Source organism: Pholcus phalangioides, unplaced genomic scaffold (assembly GCF_987345545.1).
Source record: "Pholcus phalangioides strain wild (caught in Gottingen) unplaced genomic scaffold, Ppha-v1.0 ptg000042l_1, whole genome shotgun sequence".
NCBI classification, from domain to species: Eukaryota; Metazoa; Arthropoda; class Arachnida; order Araneae; family Pholcidae; genus Pholcus; species Pholcus phalangioides.
The window spans coordinates 26146216-26170678 of NW_028301628.1; the positions used below are offsets into that span (position 1 = coordinate 26146216).

Here is a 24463-nt window from a genome sequence, read left to right on the forward strand (position 1 = left end):
CATATTTTCCCCGAAAACACCTGTATAAAAAAATATTTATGCAGTATTAATATGTATGGACGATTGCTCGATTCTTTATGGGATGAACGCTATCATCCATAGACTTAAGATATAAATATAGAATATATAAAAGATATAGTATTATTACTCTGTGCTATCATCTCACATAATCCTGTTTATAATTTTGATTGCCCATTGGCGTTGGTTGTTCAGATTTTATTTATCTGCTATATGATTTCAGATTGACAATCGTTTTTATTATTTATTTATTATTAGTTCTTATATAAATATTTTATTTTTGTTGCCTTTGTCTCAGGTGACGATGTTTTGTTGTTAATAATAAAACTTTCCGGATACACCCATCATTCGGGAACGCTTCGATATCTCTCCGAGATGGGAAGCGGGGTCTGTCAGGTCTTCAAAGGTCAAAGTATAATGTGTATGTGCTGGATTAACTTTTAAATTAGTAATAAAAAAAATGCGAATTCGTCTATACATACTTTTACTGAATATAATTATCATTTATATTTTTGAAATTTTATTCATTCATATTTTTTTGATTCACCGGTTATAAAAATCAGCCGCATTAAAAATCACCAGGATAAAAGTAATTTTAATAACTGGCGGGCACTTTATATTAATTGGAATGGAATGGATATACAGTGATCTCTCTTACTTATGCGTCGGTGCAAGGGAACAAGGAAAAAAAAAGAAGTAGAAATGAGAGAGGCTTATACGTGAATATCATTATAATCCTATATCTTCTACCGGGACTACTGAGGAATTTCTAACGAATTGGTACGTATTGGTATGTGCGTACGTGTTGTGAACGTAACGTGAAGTTTGTTTATTTTGTTTGTTTGTATAATGCTTATTACGTTTAGTACTTTTTTTAGTGTTATGTATGATTTTTCAGTGCTGCTATCTATATCTCAGAAGTGAAGTGAGCGATGTGTAGTGACCGAATATTTGTACTGTTTGTAGGTCTGTTGCTCTCTGTGGCGAGACTTTTTAACGGGGAGATCGGCTCGCATTTGCGCCTCGAAGTTGGGAACCACAGAAAACCAACTTCAGCCGACCACCACTGTGGCGACGGTAGGGCTCGAACCCGGGTCCCCGCGATGCGAGTCCGTCACTATGACCACTCGACCACCACAGCGGCTACGTTTAGTACTGCCATCTGCCATGAACTTTTTCTAACCATGAGTGAAGTGCTACGATTGAGTAATTGTACCGTCGTAGACCTGTTGCTCTCTGTGGCGAGACTTTTTTAAAGGGGATATCGGCTCTCGCATTCGCACCTCGAAGTTGGGAACCACATTCGACCCGGACTGCAGAAAATCGTCTCATAACTGAGAGAAACGTTTCATAATTGAGAGTATAAATGAGAGGGTGTAGGGCACATAAGGGAGAAATTACTGTGCTGTACAATGATATCATTTTATTTTGTATAACAGCGTTGTTCTACCTTTTACAGCTGCAACCGGTGAAAGTAGTTGAACAATTTCGCGGACTGGCGAAAATGTCAGAAATAATTTGCGGACCGACAAAAAAAATAAATAAATGACCGAAACAAATAAGTGTGACAAATAATTTACGTACTGGTAATTGCGTACTAAAATGAATAAATGGCAGAAATAATTTGCGGAGTAGTGAGAAAATAAGTATAAGTGAGAGAAAAATAATTTTTGAGGCGATAAAAACACAAAAATACGATAAATAATTTGCGGGTGGCAAAAAATAAATAAACGAGAGAAAAATAATTTGTGGCCTGACAAAAAAATAAGTAAATGGGCGAAATAGTTCAGAAACCTGCTGTAGAGTCAAGTGCCCTCACACCCTACATATCTCGGGAGTCTTCAAACACGGTGTGATCCAGTGGGATCTAAAATTCGACCAACAGTGGGCTGCCTTTGCGGATGTAGCTAGCTTCGTGTCGCGTCGTGCGGACGCCCTTGCTTGGGAGGGGGACCGCTAACACTTGAAGGTGAAACTTCGACCTAGGTGTTCCCCCACGGATGTTCCAAGTCACAACCTCTCACTGCCCTTAAGGGAAATCCTTGTACGTCAGTACGGTAAACCACTCAAAATTTCAAGTTGGTCGAGTCTTGACTGGTGGTTCTGGCTCGCCGGACGGTTAGACATCGGCCGTTTGCGGCTGGGTACTCACAGTCGGATGCCTCACAGAGGTAAGGCGACGTGATGTTCACCCGTTCACTGTAGTCTAAGACAGAAATGTACAAACAGCAAAACCAATGTACAGACACTGTAATATTTAGATATAATGATTGATCGAAATGTTTCGCAGATCGGCACCTGTCCCCGGACCAGCGCTTGAAGAACTACTACTACTAAACCACACGTGCACCTCGTCCACATGGCCCCCACATCCTGTAGCGGGGCCCCTAGGCTGGAATCTTTTGTGGGCCCCTCGGTCAGACTTTTAACGGGCCTCTTCTGTAGTTAATTTATAGCGTGAAAAAGCAAAAAAATGATAACCGTCCCGGGCCCCAGGGCTAAAGCCCTGTCAGCCTCCCCCCTATGTGGGGCCATGCTCGTCCATATTCCTCAGAGGAACTTCTAACGAATTGGTACACGTTGGAATGTGTGTGTCGGTGTTGCGGAACAGACGTCAAGTTTGTTTCTGTGTAATGCTTTGTTATAGTGCTGCGCTTGGAGAACATTGGCGTAGAATATCCATACAAGTGTTTTAATGACCGACGAAAGCGAATTGAAATTTTCTTCCAAGACACGGGAAAATAAAAACGGGAGCGTGGAAGAGAAAGGCAATCGAGAGAGAATTTCTCAATGTCCATTCTGGAATCATACGAAGCGGATACTCAGTCAATTAGTGGAGTAACAAGTCATGGGTGAACTTAATCTCGTTGTATACGAGGGAGAGGAAAACTCTCTTTTCAATCGACACCACCGATTCAAAGTCTCATACCCGTGTTATTGCAGTTTGAGGTGAATGTTTCTCGTCGGCAGCGGCGACAACTCTCCCTTGCTGTGATGCCTATGCAAAGGATACCTATATCCTCTCCTGTTGGGATCGTGGTGGTGGTGATGGGCATGAAAGAGAAGCATTGAATGGCTTAATCCCTTTCTCCCAAAACCGATCCTGCTCCCTCACGTATCTCCTCTCCATGGTACGCGGGAAAATCCCAGCCAAATTTTGCATATATATACATACGCGCCGTACGTGTGCGTTTCATTAAAATCGAGTTTCACTAGCTTTTATAAAAGACATCGCCACAGTGGGATGTGTTGAGAGGGATAAACGGTCACCGGATATATTCGTATGCAGATTAACTTGGATAGTCGTAGCCGTCCTCATACGGACGTTCTACGGGTGAACTTCCCATCGGTGGTATCCCGTCAAGCGTGGTGTTCCTACGATTCCATCAATACTACGTTGCACCGACCGGAGATGTGAATCAATTTAACCTAGTGGGTATCCATTATGCAATCAAGTGGCTTCTAAAGCACGCATTTCTCTATGAGAGAGTTATTTGTTTTTGAAGTGATGATATTTTATAATTATACATACACATTGTCGAATAATATACCGTAAACTGGGGTGACTTGCGTACGCATTTTGGACATTTTTTTTTTGCACTACCTCTTTTATGAATTAACATGTCTACACTAAACGTTGCACCTCTAGAAAGAGGTTTTTAGTTATTTGTTTATGTAAGGATAATTGTTTTGTAACTTATTATAATGGAGAAAATGAACACAAAGTCCTACTGTGAAGTCGTCTCATCTGAAAAATTGACTACTTTATTTTGCTTTGATATTTCGCTTTTTGAAGGGTATGCTTCCATCTCATCCAAATGGAAATAATTAGGGACAAATGAAAAAAGTATATATACTCATGTCCATAAATTAAGGATAATTCAGAATCACACGGAAATCGAAATCTAAAGTAAAAATTTCACCTGTAGAATTATCACACACATCTGCAAGAATGATATGCAAATTTCAGGAAGCCACCAGATGATGCCGATAGTACGTCACAATGACGAGAGTGCAAGAGGGGGATATATAAGGAATGGTGGCAAAGAAGTAAAATTGTTCACAAGAGTTCTGTAAGGCGCTGAGTGCCATAAGCGAATAGTTATGACACAGAGGACGCATGTGGATGATTTTTTACGTGGTAGAATTATCGGCCGCCTGGAATGTGGCCGTACTCAGATGGAAGTATCCGAGGAACTTGGAATTGCCCAAAGTGTCATCTCTAGGTTTTGGCAACGATTCCAAGATAACGGAAATGTCAGTGGACGTTACAGTACAGGTCGCCCCCCGAGTTACAACGCCGAATGAAGACCGGTATTTGGCAGTAACTGCCAAAAGAAGCAGACGGAGCACAGCATCCGACCTGTCTCGTCAGCTATCTGCAGCCACGGGTACCACAGTTTCGAGACAAACCGTGTACAGACGTTTGGGAGATATTGGTCTATATGCTCGCAGGCCTGTCAGATGTGTTCCGCTCACGGTAACTCACTGTCGGCATCGATTAGCCTGGAGTAGAGAACATGCAATGTGGACATCGTCACAGTGGGCTTGTGTGATGTTTTCCGACGAGTCCAGGTTTAGCTTACAGTCTGATTCACGTCGGACTTTCATATGGAGAACGCCAGGTAACCGTTACCACCAAGACAACATCATTGAACGACACCGTTACGGTGGTGCAGCATTGCTCGTTTGGGGTGGAATTATACTGGGTTCCAAAACAGATCTGCATGTTCAAACCGGAACCACGAAAGCCCAAATTTATCGGGACATCATTCTGGAACAACATGTACGTTTGTTTAGGGGTGCCATGGGCGCAGAATTTGTGTTTATGGATGACAACGCCCGTCCTCACCGAGCAAACATCGTAAACGGATGCCTTGAATCTGAGGATATAACCCGTATGGAATGACCAGCATTCTCACCTGACTTGAATCCGATAGAGCATGTGTGGGACATGCTTGGCCGACGAGTTGCAGCCCGTCAACATGTGTACCGAAACTTCGGAGAGCATTGCTTGCTGAGTGGAATGATCTTCCCTAAGCTCAGATCGATAATTTGATACTCAGCATGCCTGAGCGTTGTACGGACTGTATTTCATCGCATGGGAGACATACAATGTATTAACCATCATACCAACCATGTAATAGTAAGTTTTTGTAAAGGAGATATTTTTTACAATTGCTCCATGGAGCAAAAATCGTAGTTTTTATGAATGGTATCGTACATACACCATCGTTTTTGTTCTTTATCTTTTGTTTAATAAATGGGCTTTATGAATAAGTAACCTTTGTTTTGTTTCTGAACCTTTATTTGCCGGAGAATTATTGCTCGCATTATCCTTAATTTATGGGCATGAGTGTATATAAATACATAAATAATGCGTAAAAAATTATTCTTCAAATGTGGTGTTAATCTCTGAAATAAATTTATAAGTTAATTTGACCTGTGTAATTTCTGTAGGGCCTGGAGCCTAACATTTTCGTCTTCACGCCAAATAAATTGTTTTGATTGATTTGTGTTTATTGTATGTCAAACGATGCCTTTTAAAAATAATTTTTTTTAATTAATTAATTTCGGCTGACTAGAACCATTTGAGTTAAGTACACATACCTGTACCTCAGGCTTTAACTTGGAAAAAGAATCAAAACCGTTTTAAAACCATTCAAAATGAGGTTACTTCTCTATTTAATTCACAGTGGCTATGGTTTCATCTAACATGAGAAATTAGAGTATGTACCCTCCCGAGTCACCTCAGTTTACGGTAGGCCTACATAATTTTTATCCCAGAAGGAGTTCATCTAGAAAAAGTTGAATGATATCGAGCAAAACTAATTAACTAATTGATTAATAAATTAATTAAAAATGTTTTTAATTTTTTAAGGACATTTTGGCATACAATAAACACAAATCAGTCAAAAAAAATTTTTTTATAGTCAGTTTTGGCTTAGCTTTGAAGAGAGTATACAGGAAAGTCCGTTTATATATTCCGGAATAACTCGCAAACCGTAGATTAAAAATTAACTTTTTATTTGGTTAGCATGTCTTAAAAACCCAATTAGGAAGTTGTTGTCTTGTCTCTCTTGAATCCAAAAAAAAAAAAAAAAAACGCGTTTTAAGTTGCAATATTCACCAAGATTTTGAATTCGTGAAATTGCTGTTCTCTCCCACCTTTTCCGAGATTTTGTTTATGAACTTTCATTCCTGAAATTTTGTTTCTGAACTTATAATTCAGAAATAACCCATAAATTTCTGAAGCATATTTTTGGAATGATAGTCTCGAAATATATTACCGATTGTGGTCTTAGAGTTTATACTTGCTTGTTTTCAATTTCACTCGTATATAAACCGTCCATATATGCATAATTACTTCATTATTTATCCATTTTTTTCCACAATGTGTAAAACGATAATTATCCATTTATTCTTTTTCACGATGAATTAATAAATCAATAAATTTTGGATAAATTAAGTTAAATACTTTATATTATTTACTAAAAAGGGCCAGTAAAATGTCTCAAACATATTGACGGACCACTACGAGTGACCAGTGTGACTATATAATCGTTATTGTCCGGGACACTTCTGTATTTTTGGCTTCATGACAAAGCTCATTCTAATCTGTCTTCTTCACTAAAATTGAAACAACAATTTTTTTTATTACTATATTATTACTATATAATTATATTATGATAATTATGACTATTTCTATTAATGCTCATCTCACATATTTGTCATAATCAACGTTTTTTTTCCCCCGTGGAAACTGCAATTCACTAGAATTTCTAGTAGCTCCTCATTTACCTTCCATTGATGCTTCTCAGCATTTTTAGCAAAAACTGGCAATTTTGCCGTGTTATGACGAAGTTTTTGGTTACAACTGGGGATGTTCTGCATTTTACCGTATTCAAGAGATCCCACTTCTCCGTATTTTCCGCGCCCCAATGAAATGTGATCACCAGGTTTTGAAATTTTTTCGTGAGATGCATTTTTTTTAATGTGATTTTCAATAGCCCTTCATCAAAGTTGACAATTTTATCGAAAATCACGTTTCAAATCATGTTTTAGTGACAATTTTGTACCGTATCGAAATTTCCCATAATTTTCTTCGAGGAATATCGTCTTCCAAAGTATGAGGGTCTAGTTTTTATTTGAACCCAAGAGGATATTAGCAACCCTTATCAGATGCGGGGCCCGGTGTAAAAATGATTTAAGGGCTTCTTAGCGTCGACTTTACATGTCGAGGGCTTTATATTTTGTGGGGGAGGGGAATCGGCATCCAAACATTAATGCATTATCACAGGAATGAGGGAAAATATAAACTTAGTGTAAATTTACATGAAAATTTCTGAGAATTTTGAATTGATAAAAATTCAGAACTGAAGAACATTTAAAATTGATGGAAGAAATAATTTAAAAACTAATAAAAATTAGGTCCTAATTATATGAGAACTAATAAAAATTCAAAATCAATGGGGAAAAAAAGCCACCAGAATTTATGAAAATTCAGAATTAATGAAAGAAATAATTTCAGAATTGCTGAAAGAAATAATTTCAGAATTGCTGAAAGAAATAATTTCAGAATTAATGAAAGAAATAATTTCAGAATTGATGAAAATTCAGGATTAATGAAAGAAATAATTTCAGAATTGATGAAAATTCGGGATTAATGAAAATTCAGGATTAATGAAAGAAAAATTATCCCTGAATTGATAAAAGAAATAATTTTAGAATTGATTAAAGAAGTAATTCCAGAATTGATGAAAATTCCAGAATATCAAATCAGTTGAAACTCAAACACCTGGAAAAAAATGTATTTGCACATGTATATTTTTTCAATTCCATTACTGTTAGTGGAGGGGGGGGGGAGAACTCCCCAAACTGCTGGTCCGGTGCAACCGCACCTGTTGCACACCCCTAAGGCAGTGCCGTCTTAAGGCATGGGCACACCCGGGGCCTCACAAAAATGAGATCTGGTTCGAGAATTTGTTTGGTAAGGCCTCAGAAAAATCAATTAGCCCGGGAGGCCCATGATACTCTTTAGACGGCCTTACTCTAAGGGTGGCTTTGTTACTAACACCAGCCACAATAATTGAATATATTATTTCATACAATTAGAATTAAACTATCGTCCGCCGTCAGACCACCTGTACCATCGTCACGGAACACCCCCTGGTCCGCGGACCATAGGTTGAGAGACGCTGCTCCAATCTAAATAAAAGACGGATTCTCCGTGTTGAACCCAAAAACCCCGTACAAAGTTTTCACCGGGATGCAGCTCGACTCCTATTGGCTGATCGGGCGCTCCTTTACTAGCGCCACCTGTAGGGTTTTCTTCGAGCAAGGTGAGTTTTCCTTGCACCTTCCTTGCTCTTTCCGCCTTTCCCTCCCTACCTCGGATCTCCGTGTACAACAGGTAGGAGAAAAGGAGGGAAGGGAGGAAGAAGAATCTCTCTCTCTGAGAGCAACTCTCTCTCTCTCCTCTTCCCCATCCTCCCTCAAACCAAAACCGAACCGACCAACCAGGTTGGACCGGCAGGAAGTGTCGCACGTATTCGCCATCAAGGCCAAGTGTACGTTATCCCAGCATTGGGAAACATTTCTGTAGCTCTGGAGCGGGACGGACGCGCGTAAAATTATTACCGCAAAATCTTATGTTTATGTTTTTTTTAGCGTCACTGTCGTGTGTTTAAATCACCGGCCGCGAGTATTATTTCAATTTTGTGATTTTTATTATTGTTTCTCAAATTTTTATACCTGTGAAATATTTATTCTCTACTCGTATTGAAGGATTATACACACACAAATACTTGTGATATTCAACATAGACATGACTGGATTACATTCCAATACAACAATCGTGTGGGGAAAAAAGTGATTGTGAGTGACTAAAGTGAACAGTGACTTGAAATTTTTGTGTTTTTCTTGGAGAGAATCCCCCGACTTGACACAGTGAAATTTTTTTTTTTTTGAAGTTGCAGGTGAGTTTTGTGAATATTTAGACTTTTTTTTTTTGACCACGTGTTTGTATGGTTTTAGAATTATTATACATTCTATAATATTTTTGTAATTAAATTTACTGTACTGTATTTCTAAAACCAGTGAAATTTTCGGAAGTTTTTCCTTAAGGGGACTCATACCTTTTAACGTGGTTGGGAAACCTCAAAAACTATGCTCTAATAGAAGTATAAAAAATATTATTTAACCGCTAATTTATTTCAAATTTAATTCACATATTTTTACGCACATTGTTATGACAACTAAATTTTTTACACATCTCTAATACTATTTTTCGCAAATTTTCAAACATATTAAGTGGGGAAAAAATGTATTATTAAAACCTTGCATGCATATGATAAAATAGCATGACATTAATGTAATCGAACAAAAACCGATTGAAAATTAAGACAATTGCTGAATTCATAAAATCAGGCAATAGATTGAAATTTTATTGATTCAATCTAATTTAAAATTGAATTAAAAATTCAAAAAAATTAAAAGAATCACAAGTTATGTGTTTTTTAAAAAATAAATTAATTAATTAAGTACTTACGAATGAATCTATAAGATTTTGCCTCATTTGATATGAACTGAGCAGTTTTCTTTATTTTGAATAAATTTTTGTAGGTGTAAAATTTTTTTCCCTTTAATGTTTAAAAATTTTCAAAAAAAATAAACATTGGAGACATGTATATGTATTGGCATAACACATAGCATACACAATGGAAAATATGTGTACCAAATTTGAAATAAAACAGTGATTAAATAATATTTCTAATGCTATTTCTACTAACAGAAGCACTTTTTTAAAATGTTGAAAGAGCGATGAGGCCCTTTAAATTGTCTTCCGAGAGTGAGGTTTTTAGAAATTTATCTGTAGATATCCGGGAGGAGGGGAGGGTGTGTACTAAAGGTTACTAAGGAGCCCCGCGGGATGGGTTTTAGAATAAAATGGATATTAGACTGCAAATACGAGTGGCTAAAGAATAGCAGAGGGGAGTTATTGGTCCCCTAGATGTTTGACATCACCTTCTATAACATAGTTTCCGAAACTTTTGGTTCTATCGCCCAATCTTCTTCAAAAAACTTTCGTTTTTTTTTCATCGCCCACCAACTCAATCCAACCCGTAGGATCCTATACTATACCCATAGATTCGGGCTCCTTCCTTCCCGGACCATTACATCGCCCCCAGAGCCATATTGTCTACTTTTGGAAACTGCTCTATAACACACTTATTGAAAAAGAAAAACATCGTTTAAAGACGTCGTAAAAAAAAGCCAAAAACGAAATTTATATTGTAAAGTTGATCAGAAAAATTGTCAATGGTTGATATCCGAAAGAAAAATTTAATGAAATTTGTTATAATTTCTGAGTTTTTAAAGGAAATATAAAATTGAAAAGTTTTGGATCACACAGATTTGACACTCAAGTACCGTCGAATCCCGTTTTAACGAATACCGTTATAGTGAAAATCTCGTTTTAACGAATACCGTTATAGTGAAAATCTCGTTTTAACGAATACCGTTATAGTGAAAATCTCGTTTTAACGAATACCGTTATAGTGAAAATCTCGTTTTAACGAATACCGTTATAGTGAAAATCTCGTTTTAACGAATACTTTTCCAATTCCCCAGACACATTTACATAGGAACAATGCAAAAAGCTAGAATTCCTTTATAACGAAATTTCGTAATAACGAAGTTATTTCTCCGGTCTCTTGGAGTTCGTTATAACGGGATTCGACTGTATAAAAACGCTGAAAATTCTGAAAAATACGGAAAGAAACAGAAGAGGGAATTTTTGAAAAATTAGAACTGTCAAAATACTTAAAAAAATGCTGAATTTTTTTGTTGTTGAAAAATTAAATTATTTAATTTTTTTTTCATTTCAAGGTTTCGATTCTTCTTTATGCAATAAAATACTCTTAGGCAAATAACTTATAAAATTTAACTGCCGCTAGTACCCGTATATGTCAATAATTAGCACAGTAGTTTGTTAAATCATTGATTTATAACCACATCAAAACTGTTATTTTTATTTATTAACTTGAAGTACTAAATAATAAAAAAAAATTCTGAGAAAAATATGACCCTCATTAAAATTGAAATGCTTAACAACTTTCACAATAACATAATGGGAATCAGATATTTGTATTTATGAAATTTTCTTCAGAAAATATAATTTAGAAATATCATTATCGTGAGTAATTAAAAGACAATGAGGAAACTTCCAAAATATTCGTAAAAAAGTTTTTAGAACCTCCATTTTCTTCATTATTCATGTTTATTAGTAATTTTCAATTAATTACAAAGTACACAAATTATAACTGTGCCGTTTTAAAAGACGGATGAGACTTTTTATGAAAAACAAGAAATAATAATTAGATATATTAAATGAAATTGTTAAAGATATTAAATGAATATACTATAGCTATATTAAGAGAGAGGCATAATGAAAAACAATCCTTTTATGTGAATTGATATGAATCATCATTAGGAGTAAATTAAATGTTTGATTTCATACAATTTTTTTAAAGAAATATTTTCTATGGTTCTTGTGATTAATTTTTTCACATTAGTTGAATTGGATCGAAATAAATTTTTTTCACTCGATTGGTTATGGTGTGATCAGACTTTATAAATCCACGATAACTAACTAGATCTAATGGAAAATTACTGTAAAAAAATTCTTCGTAAAAATTTTTCTGTATTATAATTGCTCGTTGAATTATTATTTTTTGAATTTCTGTAATTTTATATGAAAGTTCTTTTTGGGACTTTTCAAAAACAAAGTAAGACTTTTTGTAATCGAAAGAAGCCTTTAATAGATAAGAAAAATTATAATAACATTTTTTTTATATAAGGTATTGTATTTCCTCAATTACAATATATTAATTTAAAAAAAAAATGTATGAACAAATACGAATTGGAATAGAAATTTTTACATATCGTACCCTTTGCAGAAAGTTTAGGAAAATTATTTAACTGTATTCAAAATTACTTTTTCTGGAATTTGTAAATCAAGCAGCTTATATTATTTTACCAAAATAAAAATAAGTTGGTTGCATGAAAATAAAACTTAAAAAATGTGTCTCTAAGGTTGTAAATAACAGTAGGGAAATCACTTTCGGAAATAAAAACTACAAAAGGGATTGTTTTAATCTTTTTCTTGAAACTGAAGAAAAACTAAATATATTCCAAAAATTCCCAGAAAGAATCGTTTTTTCAGAAAAATAAATCAGCAATTTTCCATAAACCTTTACGTTAACATATTGAAAAATAAAAAATTTAAAAATTAAGTAATCTTATCTTTATTAATAATTATTTTTTTTTGAAATGAATGTTGACTTTAAAGTTACATGAAATAGAGCAGTTTCTGGAAAATAAAATTATGTATAATCATTATAAAAAACAGTCCTTTTGCCGTTTGCCAACTGTTTTAATTTCATTTAAAAATTTAACAGTGTTAAAATAATGTTCAGCATATCCTGCAAAAAATTTACACAGAATGACAAAAACGAAATTCATTAAATAAATTTGTTATACGATGTACTATTTACGGTCCGATTCCGAAGCCTAGCATCTTTTCTAACTGTCCGGATACCGCATACATTACTAAGAATTCAGAAGACGCTAGAGTTCGGACAATGACCTAGACACAATACGTAAATTGCATTTCAAATCATTAAATTACCGCTATCACCTGTCCTTTTTTTGCAAATAAATTTAAGTACAAATTAAGGAGAATATATGCGCTCACTTTTACATCAAGTTAAAAATATTTTGACCGGTAAAATTCACCCAACCAAAAAAAAAGCAATTTATTTCTCAAAGTTCATTTCCGATATTCACCTTGAAAAATCAACAGCATTTTATGCTTCTTTTTATCTACAATAAGAGAAAACGAGACACACACACACACATATGGTGCACAGTTATTTCTCTTCTCTTTTAAAATACATAAAAAGAAAATAGAGAGATGATTGAGAATGGCATTAGTTGAACAACTTGAATTACACCAGGAGAGCAGGAAGAAGAATAAAGAATAAAAAAAAAAAATGAATGTAGTATTACATAGTGTTGCCCTGTGATGGAAAGGTAGTAGAAAAGAGATGAAAGGAAATTGCCCGGTGTTAGGTCGGAACTTGACTGTGTATGAGGGAGAAAGAAGAGGAATAGAACCAGCTTCCCGCGCTGTGACCGATTCACCTAATGCGTGGAATGTATAAAAGTACAAATGCTGCAGTGAACTTTTGCTTTAATGCTGTTCAAGCCATGATCAACATCATCAACAACAACGGAGTACGTAACGGGTTACGCACGACCTCCAGACCAGTTAGGCCTTTGTGTATATATACATACATACATTCACTCTATATGAGTGGGAGAAACTTCCTTCAACCCTTTCAGAAAAGGCTATTTTTGTTTCGTTTTTTAAAGGTGGAAACAAAAGTTGACATCAGCATCTTAAGAACTGTAGATTCATTCAAATTGTCCTTTGGGGATTTTTTTTTTTTTTTTTGAGTGACTGTAAAATGCATTTAATAATTTGTTTTACAGACTTTTTTACTTGTGGGGTGAAAAATTTTTTTCAATCCACTGGTCAGAAAAACGATATTACTACTGCTCGCTGCCAGAAACTGGTAGTATACAGGGTGATTCTAAATTCGTGAAACAAACTTTAAGAGGTTGTACAAGACACCTAAACAAACATTTTTGACCATAGAATGTCCGGTCGAAACGCAATAGCAAATGCGCTAGAGGGCGTTTTTAGAAAATGCACTATAACACTTCACCAAAAACAATTATCATATTCTTCCGATGGATTTGCTGTGATAAGTGCTATCAAACATTCGAGGGTGCATATGCACCTTTGAATCGAATTGGAGTTTGTTTTTTATTGGTGCAAGGACCATCAAGTTTATGCTGCATCAAACGGTATAATGACTTGTGGTAGAATATGCGTTAACCAGGTTGCTCCATGAGAAAGCCTACCACATTACAATACCCGTAATGTTGACGCCTCATATCGAAGCAAATCCGTAGGAAGAATGTGATATTTGTTTTTGGTGAAGTTCTATTGTGCACTCTCTAAAAACACCCTCTACCGCCTTTGCTATTGCGATTCGACCGCACATTCTATGAACCAAAATGCTTGTTTAGGTGCCTTGTATCACCTCTTGAAGTTTGTCACATGAATTTAGACTCGTCCTGTACAGGTAAACGTTATGAATCGATAACTATGCACAATAACCAACCATTTTGGCAGGCTTGAAAAATATTGTGAATTTATCCCATTTACCGATATGTATAATTTTCATCTAGTATTGGTAAATACGATGAACCATCAACGAATTATTCAAATTTACCGGACATTATGCCTAAAATTCATTCTAGGACAGTGTTTTCCAAAGTGGGCAAAATATCGCCCCCTGGGGGGGGGGGGGGGTGGAATGGTCAAAGGGGATGGTAGGAACTACTTTTATAATATAGGATCCTATGGATTGGCATGAGTTGGGAGCGATGAAAAAAAATTGCTGAAGAAAAGGGGAAGGGGTAGTGATGGAACACAAAAATTTTAAGAAATTCTAATCTAGGATGGGTAATATTGGTTATGTTTGCTCATATATTGATAAATATGAAGATAGCCAACATTAACAAGATCTATGAAAAAAAAAATTCTATCTTCTTCACACTTATTCTGATTTAACTGAATTTTTATGGAAAAATAGGTGTATTTTTTTTTTTTGCACGCATTACGTGCAATCAAGAATCGAAGTGATACTTCCGTATTTATCAAACTTACCAACTTTATTTGGGTTCATGCATAATGGCCGGTATATATATAAAAAGTACAAATGTAGTGAAATTTACCAAACTTTCCGAAACGATTGCGATTATACATTTTCATCGGCGATTATGTATAATAATCGGTGATTAAACATAACTACCGATTTATCGCATTTACCGTAGCATTTGTTATATAGGATGACCAAAAATGACTCGTGTTTTATCGGACATTACCGTAATTTAGGCCGTCCCGACTCATAAAAACGTCCCGTTTTCTTCTGCGTTTTCAGCGAAGTGAACTTGAATTTTTATTCTTTACCGAAGTGTAGGATTAAGATTATTTTCCTAGATTATTAATTATATTAGGATAATTACCATAATTAATCTTATAGTTACCCATCTCATATACAGTATTAATTAAACTAAATATGTTTTTTTTTTCGTCAATCACATTTTAACCCACTGCTATTTGTGATGATTGGTTTTCTCACTATTGACTTTTTTTCCCCATGATAAATGGTAACTGATCCGGTATTTTCCGGTAGGGGGTATCCCTATCTACCGGATTTTAATCGAGGGAATATGGTCAATCTGGATATGTATCGTGTTCGTGTATTGATACTTTTCTTCTGGAACACCTTTCGTGGGTAGAATGAAACTTCTTGGCGAGCTGGTGATTGCACAACACTATTTTACTTTAAAAAAAAATAACGCGTGTATGTAATTGAAATCGAAACTGAAAAATTGTAAGATGTCCAGAAAAAAGTGCAATACGTTTTTTTGGTTTGATACGGACGATGTTCTTCGATATTGGACATACGATTCCGGATCTGCTCGTATAAATGGCGAGATAACGGGACTGCGGGATGCATTAGAGTGTATCCGATCGGAAGGGGATATCAATATATACTCTTCCGAATACGAAATATATCCTCGTAATATGTGTGTATATTTTGTTTGAAGAAAGTCTTGTCCTTTTCTTATTCTTTATTTTGTGACATGTCGAGACATTTCACTTTTGGAAATCGGTGACGTGTCTCTTAGTTTGAATTTAGGCTGTTGTTAGGATTGTATACGTATTCGAACGTATAAAAACCACCAGGAAACGTATGAGGCATCGATGAATATCGATTCCTGTTTGGAAAAAAATTAAGATTGAATGACTGGTGCCATTTTCTGTTGAGAAAATCAATGTTATTAATCAAAATAAATCCAGTGTGAATAGCCATATGATGTCAACAAATATCCCAGAATTTATTTTGTCATGTTCGGACACTGAAATTTCATAAATTTCTAGATGGCCGGATGATTTTTTTTCTCCAAATTCTCAGAATTATTTTACTAACCAGACCAGGTCTCAAAATTAAAAAGCAGAGTGGAAAAAATATATTTTATTATATTGAATTTTTTACTTTAAAGTTCTAACTGAATCCAAAATAATTCAAATGTTAATGACGTTAATGACTAATTTTATTACGTATTTGATAATGTTACAGAGAGCTAAATTTAGAAAAAAAAATTAGTTAAGTATTTCTGTAATTTTAGGTTTTCTGCCATTATTAAAAAAATAAATAAGGTGCAGAAATATAAATTTTATGGCATGAAATAAATTCAGATAAAGTTTCATTGAATGAATTTTCACTTTTTTTGCAGCTTAAAAATGGGGAAACATTTGTTCAAAAAAGGAATGGTGAATTAAAATGATTTTCCTTCAAATTTGAATTAACGAAATTTCAACATTGGTCTCGGACAGCATAATTTTATTAACACATATTGTATTATCATTCCAATGATTTTTCAGTAGTGTGTTCTGGTGCATTATTATTATTTTTTTAACGTTATGAACAAGCTCCAAAATTTGAAATTTCTGAAAATTGCTTGCAACCTCTCATAACGGACGCCATAGGTGGAAATGGGGGGGGGGCGATCATCACCCTCCCGTTCAGAGAAAAATTTGTATTATTGGTAGAGGTGGGAGTTGTTGGATATTCACCTTCCCCGTTTACAACATACATCATTATTGACACCCCCCCCCCCCCAGTTTGAGGAGCTTGTATCTGCTTATGACGGGGTCACCCTTTTAGACGATACCTCCCGTTAACGAATACCTTTTTGAATAACGTCAACGGGCTCCAATGCATTTTACTATCTATTAACAGACGACACTCTCCGTTAGCGGACAAAATTTCCGGTCCTATGGTGTCCGTTATCGAGATTTATACTGTTTTTTTTAATTTCTTATTAATTTACTTTTTAATCAGTTAATTTTAAAAAGAAAAATTGGCCTATTGGTGCGTAGTACAGGGTGGACGAGAAGTCCTGGACACATTTTAAAAATAAATAACAATATCCACCAATTGACATAAAAGGTGCGGCTTGCACTAGGCTACTTATCATGGCCAAGAATTGTTGGTTTTTTTTTGATGAATTAAAAAACAAAAGTTCAATTTTCACTCATAGGGGGAGTTGTAAAACGAAAAACTCCACACAACACACAAACTGCAACACAAACAGTGTATGATTATTAATGTTTAATACAAACCGGCTTTTTTACGTGAGTTGGTTGATTTGCTATAGATTTTTTTCTTAAATGTGTCTATATAGGACTTCTCGTCCGCACCCTGTATTTTCCATTTAATTTCTGATAAAGGTTTCTGAAAAATGTTTCAAAGTCATTTTCCGAAAAACTCGAGTTTTTCTAAAGCTTCAAGGGTCGTGACACTCCTGAAAATACACAGGAATAGATCTCAAAAATATTCCCAAAACAAAAAAAGTCTTTGAAAAACCATGTAATTGATATCCTATAAATAGATCGTATTAAAAATATTTTAGAATACACACAGGTCTTGAAGTTCATTTGACCTTTCTATTCGAAAACAATCGCATAAAAGAATAGAAATTCATACACAATGTATACATTTTGATTACACTTCTGAGGAGAAAGTTCTGGTTTCAGTCCAAGTCACGAGGCCCTTTTGAAAAAAAAACTTGATTTTTTTTTTTCGATAGTGCTCTCGTATAGCAGTTTTCTTACAACCAACCTTGAATCAACTAACGGGCAAGAAACTCGTTTCTAAAGGCCGCCGACGTTTCGAACCTCTGGACTTGGCCTAGCATTTCAAGAACAAGAAACAAAACTTGTTATCAATGGGAGGTGGTGGTATGAGCTTATCTTCGTTGACACCAAGGGCTATTTTTTTTTTTTTCCGATACAGCCATTTAAACGGATTTTCGTGATATTCACCTTCAAAAAACTGAAGTGTTGAGAACAAGACGAGGGGCTCGTATCGTGCTTTCTCTCTCTCGTGTTCGACCTTAACTATCGAGAGGCTTTAAAACTTGTTGGTGTGGAGCGTGGGCCGTTGACATGTGCACAGACAAATAATGTAGGATGATACTCATTATTTTGCACCTTTTTTCTAAAATAGTGATTTATCAGATCGATCGTGAATACGAGACAAACGTGAAAAAATTTCGTGGTTGATTAAGATAATGTTTTCTATTCTTTTTCTCGCTATTGAAGGAATATTTATGACTTTGAGCAATTTTGCTAAAATGTGCAATTTTGACAATATATAGCTCAGCTGTATAAGTGACTCAGACATTTTTGGTTGGTGATATACCTTTCAATCAAAGTTAGATTTTTTTATTTCAATGTATACATCCCTTCCAGACCCAAACATTCATTTTTTGGAATTTTCAAAATGTTTTTTTTGCATTTTTGATACTGGAAAAATGCATTAAAAGCATAAATGCCAGAAAATCTTTATTTTTTGAAATTCTAATTTTCTTCTGTGAATAAATAATTTACTCGCTCAGATTTTTTTTTTCAGTCAAGATGATGCAAAGTATATTCATCATCACATATAATTTTTTCCAGAAATTTTATTGCTAAATTTTATGGGAAAAAAAATCACACTTTTTCTCAGAGGCACGTTCTCCTGGAAGCCATCTTAAAAACTCCCTGAAAGTTCGACTTTAATTGCTGCCCTCTGATGAAAGCCCCTAAAGTTCACATTTCCTATGTTTTTAACTCAAAACTTACACAATCCTTTGTCAGGGCTTAACTCCCTGGAAGTGAAAAGGAAAAATTCTACGGTGAGAAAAAGCAACCCATGCATTTGTGGCACCAGGGTCTGAAAGAAGTATTCAAAAATTTGAAAATGTGGTTTTTGAAAAGGAATAGCTATTTTTCAAAAAAAAATTTGATTTTAAAAAGAAAATAAACCATAGTGAATATGTATAGTTTTTGTTGTTCTTGTATTAAGTAAGCCGTAGGAGCATCTTTTTCAGACCACTTTGAAAGTGACCCAAAACATACTAGCGGGTGGTGTCCCTTGAAATTAAAAAATCTAACATCGGGAGAAATAAAATCGGTCATGGCCCCCACAAGGGGTAGGCTGACAAGGCTCCAGCCCTGGGGCCCGGAATGATTTTCACCATTTTTTGTTTTTTTACGCTATAAATTTATCATAAAGGGGCCCGTGGAAGTCTAGTCGGGGATCCCAGCCTGGGGGTCCTGTTTCGGGATGTGGGGCCATGAAATCGGTATGTATATATACTTTGAGTGACAAATCCTCTATAAATACACTGCAGAGGTTTTTAACAAAAACTTACCCGAGAACACCTTAGCAACCTCTTGCCCACTATGGTTCGCGAACCATTTTTTCAGGAAGAAACACTGCTGTACTCATACACTACTCAGGGTCGGGTTTAGGCAGGTGCAAAGGGTGCGGCGGCACCGGGCTGAATAAATATTACAAGCCGCAAAAGGATAAAAATACTTTGTGTTTACATTTTGATTTAAAACTCTGCACAAGACGGGATCTCCCAATATTCAGACTTAGAATCCTCTGTCCTCGGGTTTTGAGGACCCTCCCCGCCCTTCCCCAAAGCTAAGAGGGGAGGATGCATATAGATATGGTACAGCAGTGGTCCTGGTAGCAAACTTAGAATTTTTTCGTTGATTCAAATGCATAAATTTATTGCCGAATGACTCTTTTATTACCATGAAATAGTAGTTTGGTAGTCACTCTCGGGCAGTGACTTAACTGAGATTTTTCTGAGGGAGGAGGGCAAACATGCTTTTGCTGCCCCCCTCCACTGTGAAATTTGATAATTGTATGGATTTTTTGTTTCCCTTCCTGAAATTTTGCTATCCGGGGCATGGGCGGAGATACGGAAGATACGGCGAAATACCCCCCCCCCCCCCCCACCATCAAAGGTGAAGTCGACTGATCTAATGTATATATGTATAGATGAATCAACATCATCATCAACTTGCCCCCCCCCAGCAATAATGACCGTGCAACCCCCCCCCCCCTCCCAGACATCCAAGTCTATATCCGCCTATGATCCGGAGCAGTTGAGCTCCTTTGCCCTCTTTAGATCCGGTCTTTTTCTCGTTTGCTAATGTAAACCTTTCTTGCGCCAGGGTGCCCATGCACACGGGAGGAATGGAAAAAATCCGTTTTTGCACTGGGCCACAAAATACTTTTTTCCCGTCCCTGACACCACACTAAAGCTAATGAAATACTTGATATTATTCTGCATTGCGTTTTCCATTGTGGGTAATGCAAAGAATTAGGGGGACTATGGGAGCCACAAATATATCAGTTGAATCAATAAGGAAGCGATGGGAACATTTCTTAATACATATAAGTTCGATAGACTCTGGTCTAGAATAAAGTTTCTTACAGATTAATAGATCAGAGGTTTTTAACCATCTGGAAGAGTTGCAGGGTCAATTGTTTTTAAATAATTTGGAGACTAGGTTTATCTAACAAATTATAAGAACAATGAGCATACTGTATTTATCATCCATGTTCTCATTATATCGAAGAAGCTACCTCCATTATGAAAAGAAACTGGTCTTTATTTTTTTTAATAAAGGTAACTCAAAAATTTCCAAATTACTCATAAATAATATGACTATATACCGGGTTTTTCACGGATAGTTGTAGAAATGAATAAAAATTCTACCGTAGGTACTAAAATTTAAATAAAGTATGATCAACAAAATCAGCAAAATGAGGAGGATTCAGTTCTCATTGTATTATTCCCCCCTAAAATGGTAATTTATGGAAATTTGGAAAGCTTTGTGCCTCTATTTATTCTCTTGAAATCACTTTTCACGACTGTCTCTGTATTGTTTTAAATACTTGGTCATTTTAGCAATTAAAAATTGGCAAAAATAATAAATAACGTGATCATCACGTATTCCCAAGAGATCTTTACGATCTGTTCAGGGAATTTGTTAGTGTGTTGGTAGACATTCATGCCCGAACCGGGACTCAATGTCAATCAACAATACATATATTTATGATTCTCCATTCAAAAATTTCGTGGTAAATTTTATTCGGTATAATGCGTGCAGAAAGATACGCCGAATTTTTTTAAGAGCCACGCGCGCGTGTGTGTAACAATTATAATTTTTACATTTCAATGAATTGATAACAACGTACACCATATCCCGCTAAAAGATTCCGAGAACAAATTATAATGGCTATGAAAAAATTATAGGATATAAAAAATCATGTTAAAATAGTCATTAAAAAAAGAAAACATAAAAACCTAAATTTTAACTGAATTTTTTACGGCCTCGCGGGTGCAACATCAAGCCGCACAAGGGTTGAGATAAACCATTACATCATGGAAATTTAGTCTTTGTGTTTCTGAAAAATTATGTCACATTAATGATACTATTGAAAAATACAAAAAGTTAAAGAATTTAATTTTTAATGGATTTTTTGAAGTATAATTTCAAGTGAATTGAAATCTTATTAATAAATTAAAGCTTTAGTAAATTTTTAAATTTTTTGCTAAACTTTAAAATTTAATTTGTAATGAATTTCAAAGTTTATTTCTTTTTGAAAATTAAATTTTTCTCGTTAATTCTTGAAATTCATTACTTTTCCAAAAAAATTGAAATTTAATTTTTTTTAAATTTTTAAATTTAGTTTCTTAGTAAATTTTAAAATGTACTTTGTTTAAGGAATTTTTAAAATTTATTTATTTTGGTAAATCTATTTGGTAAATTTATTTATTTAATTTGGTAAATTAAAAAAAAGGTATTTTAGGTAAATGATAAAGATTTACTTTTTTGAAAAATTTAAAAAACTTATTTTTGAGAAAATTTTGAGATTTTTAAAAATTTATTAAATTTTAAAATTTGTTTTTTTTTCGCGGTAAATTTTTGAAATTTAATTTTTTTATTTTTGTAAAAAAAATTCTTTGGCCAGTTTTTAAGATTTAATTTTTTTTAATTAATTCTTCTTAGATAACTTTTTAGTAATTTTTTTTAGTAAATTTGCAAGTTAAATTTACTGAGAAGTAAAATTACATTGAAAGAATTTTTAGAGGGGGAAAATGAGAAATTATTCAGAGTAAAAGGAAGGGCAGGAAGGAAGCCATTGAAAGAGGAAAAAAGAATTGACGGAAGAAGGGGAGAAGAAAGATCTTCAAAAAATCTTCTTATAACGGAACACACACACGCACGCTCTCGAACGGGGCGGATCCGGAAGAACCAATTCCATCAAAACAGGTTCCGAACTCGTCTCAACCTCTTACCATCATCATTCAATCCCGTTACCGATTTTGCACTGTTACCACATTTCTGGGAGAACGCGCTCATTTGGCTCCTTTTGGCAACAATTTCAACCGAGATGCAAACAAAAACTTACACACTAGTTGAGTTGTTTTATGTTAGTGCATGCATTCATATCAACGAAAGTGTTTATGTTATGTTCGTGTGACATAATTATAGTCACAAGAGCCCGATTAAATCATGTACACCCCGGAATCTTTTTCTTTTTAATTTTTTTTTACAATAGCGGGATCCTCACGCATTCCCAAGGGATCAACATGATCCGTCCAGGGAATTTGTTAGTGTTAGTAGACATCCATGCGCGAACCCAGACCCGCACAGTGAGAGACTAGTTTCTCTTAATTAAATTCAGAAATACATTTCTTTTTGATTAATGTGTAAATACATTTATGCATTTAGCAACTGTATGTAAACGTAATAAAATGAATCGCTATAATATATCTATCATTGTGATGAAATTCAATAAAATAATGAATTGACTTCATTAAAGCAGCTATTTCTATAGCTGTATTTACTATCGACAATTGTATTACACACATATTATTATATTAATATATAAATAATAATATTGTAATCGTTTCAACATGCGCGTTGAAAATTAAAACTTTATTCCTGAAAGTCAATATCAATTTTCAAAATGAGAATTTTGCAACTCCATTTCAAATTTTTACACATTATAAAAGTTAATTAAGAATCTAGATTGGAGAATCAATGGAGTCAGTGAGAGACTAGCAGATGTATCTCCACTTCTCATCCTGAAAATTTTCGAATCATTTAATGTAACATTAAAGATTCAGCTAGTAGAAAATGCATTGAAAAAAAAGGAACCTATGTTTTTAGAGCGCGCGTTCTTTCAGTACAAGGCTCTTAGTACACCAAACTGAAAAATCTGGACATTCCATGAGTTTATCTTTTCCGTCTGCATGTATCAGCCTCAGAAATGAGCTGACCAAATCACAAACGGATGGGACTCCTACGAACTCGACTGGGTTGCGTCTCTATGTGTGTATGTACAGTAAGTCTAAAAGAAAAAGATCTTCAGAACCTCATCTACCAGTCAATTCTCATTTATTCAGTTATTAAGCTGTTCAATCAGTTAAGCCTTCAATTCAAGTCTAAAATAAATTTTTGTCTTTTTTTATAGTGTTCCTGTTTTTTGGTGATTTTGGTAGAACCTAGAACGAATCAAACGACTTTCCATAGAAACTTATGGGAAATCACATTTTGGCTAACGAAAGTGATTCCGCAACGAATCATCTTCGTTAGCCAAGGTATCACTGTATAGAGGTTTAAGAATTCAATTCAATAATAACGAAATTGAAATATATATACATATTTTTTAAATTCAATTCAGTTTTAAAAATATCCAATTGTATAATTGATGAAATTACTCAAGTGAAAAAAAAAATCAGCATTGATGTTTAAAGTCATCATGAAAAAATTATAAATATATTTAAAGTCAATTTTTTATTCCAATTTTCCTACACAGGTAATAAAGAAATTCTCGAAAATATTTATTTTTTCGTTAAAAATTACTGTGCGGTGCAATTGCTGAACAAAATGGTTGCACTGAACAAAATGGTGTCTATTCCTTTCAATTTGCGAGTTTCTAATCATTGTTTCAAAGAATATACGGGAATATAAGTGTTGTTAAAGAAAAATAATTTCACTTAATTAAACACTACTGTGTGAATTTAGAAATACGTAGTAACTTATTAAAACAGATTTTTAACAAAAATCTCAAAATGATTTCTTACCTCCATTGAAATTTGTACGGTAATTTATGTGAAGTTATTTCATTATTATGACTCGGATGTCACTGATTCAACCTCTTCGCTCCAGAGGTACACGTACCTCATTTTTAACGGTTTTAAATGGTTATTAATGATTCTTTTTTCAAGTTAAAGTTTCAGGCACATATATGTGTACCTAACTCAATTAGTTCTAGTAAAAATATCGACCCTAATTAATTAATTAATTTAAAAAAATTCTTTACTTTTAAAGGGCATTTTGACATAAAATAAACACAAACCAATACAAAAAAATTTCACT

General features: G+C 34.6%; 1 protein-coding gene across 2 annotated transcripts in view; it reads left to right on the forward strand.

The window, feature by feature from the left end:
* Positions 1-8551: 8551 nt before the first annotated feature.
* Positions 8552-24463, forward strand: part of LOC149064701 (uncharacterized) — a 90737-nt gene continuing 74825 nt past the window's right edge. For both annotated transcript variants that reach the window (XM_089254930.1, XM_089254931.1), the window contains exon 1: positions 8552-8996. The gene's annotated coding sequence lies outside the window, so the exon portion shown is untranslated. The remainder of the gene's footprint in view (positions 8997-24463) is intronic.